Genomic DNA, 2202 nt, shown 5'->3' with positions numbered 1-2202 from the left:
TTGACCCTCTTGGCGTAGAGGTTAAGATGTTGGCTGGATCTGGGTTTGAGTCCCGGTCGGGGTTAACCCCCGAAATTGGAATTGACACTGTTTAGACAGGCATCACAATTCTGATAATTTTTCCCACTAATGCAGATTAGCTCTGAAAAAAAATCTGATATGCAGTCTGATTGACCATTTTTTTGCTACAACTTCCGGGCTCATTGGAAAGGCTCAGCTTGAGGGAGGTGTAGAGTTAAGTTAAAGTGTTAAAGTGAAGGCTGTCAGCTTTCATTTGAGGGTATATCCATCCATATCGGGTGAACTGATTAGAAATTACAACACTATTTGTACTTGCCCCCCCCCCCCCCCCCCCATTTTATGAGACCAAAAGTATTGGGACATATATTAAAGTAGTAAAAAGTTAATTATTTGGTACCATATTCAAGCTTGTAACTCTAAACATTTGTTGGATGCATTTGCTGTTTGTTTTGGTTGTGTTTCAGATCATTTTGTGCCTAATAGAAATTAATGGTAAATGATGTGTGGTGTCATTTTGGAGTCACTTTTATTGTAAATTGTTTCGAAACACTTCTACATTAATATGGATGCTACCATGATTGCGGATAAAGTGTGCATGGTGAATGAATCGTGAATAACAAAGTGAGAAGGTTAAAATATCATACCCCTGCAAAAAAATGCTAACGACCCCTCTTATTGTTATGGTGAGAGGTTAGCATGTCTTGGGGGTATCATATTTTTGCATCTAACTTTCTCAAATTGAATAGCCTTAAATTAAAGCTGACAGTCTGCACTTTAACCTCATAGTCATTGTATCATGTCAAATCCTCCCCTGGATACAGCTACCCCTACCAAACACACACGCACAACCAAACATTGATTGATTGATTGGACTTCTGTAAATGAAAGAACATTTCCCTAGAATCTTTTACCTCCACTAACACTAGTGCACAACGCTGGAAATACTGGTAAAAGCAAAGTGCCTCAAAAAGTGTTTAAAAGGCATGCTCATGACATCATCATACTATCTATCGTAGCGTTAATTGAATTGAATGAATTAAATTTACAAATGTACCATACAGATGTCAATCACGTAACCTATAACTGGTTGTCAGCCTGTAAGGGGGTGTGACCAAAATACCCCCCAGTCTATAAACACTATCGTTCTTTTAAGAAGATCATGCTTGATTCAGCACCACTCTCACACCTGCACCTGTGACCTCAGTAGCAAGTGATCATCTCTAACTTAAATGCCTTTTTGTTTGCTTTAGGAAATGGATATCTCATCTCATCAAAAATTGTATTCAATGCAGTTCTGTTCCCCAGAATCTAATGCCTTCTGCACCTGTGAACTCTTCAGTGAAGGAGCTTATTTTGTATGCTGTCACCATCCTTGGGAATGGTGTGGTTATTATCTCCATTGCTCACATTAAACAGCTACACAGGCCAACTAACATGCTCATAATGTCTCTGGCACTTGCAGACCTGCTGCTTAGAGAGACTGTGATGCCTTTTAGTACATTAAGAGCTGTTGAGGGCTGATGGTACTTGCTTTTCGTTTGCTGCATTCTAGTTTTGATAGGTACTTCAAGTCTGTTTAAATTTTTCACCTGGTGTTTATAGCCAAAGAACGATATGAGGCTTTGTGCAATACACTTTGCTATTCTACCAAGATTACTATACCAATTGCTCTGCTCATGGTTTTTGCCAGTTGAGCCGATACTGCATTGTACTCCTATGGCCTACTAGTGCCTTCGGAAAGTATTTTTTTTAAATCTCATCAATCTACACACAATACCCCAACTTTTTGCTAATTTATTCAAAATTCAAAACTGAAATATCACATTTACATAAGTATTCAGACCCTTTACTCAGTACTTTGTTGAAGCACCTTGGACAGCGATTACAGCTGCCAAAGGTCTTCTTGGGTATGACACTACAAGCTTGGCATACCTGTATTTGGGGAGTTTCTCCCATTCTTCTCTGCAGATCCTTTCAAACTCTGTCAGGTTGGATCGGGAGCATCGCCGCACAGCTATTTTCAGGTCTCTCCAGAGAGGTTAGATTGGGTTGAAGTCCGGGCTGGCTGGGCCACTAAAGGGCATTCAGAGACTTGTCCTGAAGCCACTCCTGTGTCGCCCCAGTCTAAAGTCCTGAGCACTCTGGAGCAGGTTTTCGTTAATAAGCTCTCTGTACTATGCT

The 2202-nt window shown here is 40.3% G+C and overlaps 1 pseudogene; it reads left to right on the top strand.

Annotated features, from left to right (window-relative positions):
• The first annotated feature begins 1274 nt into the window (after positions 1-1274).
• LOC149984105 (trace amine-associated receptor 13c-like) lies at positions 1275-1849 on the top strand (annotated as a pseudogene).
• The last annotated feature ends 353 nt before the right edge of the window (positions 1850-2202 follow it).

Source organism: Oncorhynchus mykiss, chromosome 4 (genome assembly GCF_057628025.1).
Source record: "Oncorhynchus mykiss isolate SJ-2025 chromosome 4, ASM5762802v1, whole genome shotgun sequence".
NCBI classification, from domain to species: domain Eukaryota; kingdom Metazoa; phylum Chordata; class Actinopteri; order Salmoniformes; family Salmonidae; genus Oncorhynchus; species Oncorhynchus mykiss.
Note: the sequence above shows the minus strand (reverse complement) of the source record. Positions and strands in the feature narration are given on the sequence as shown.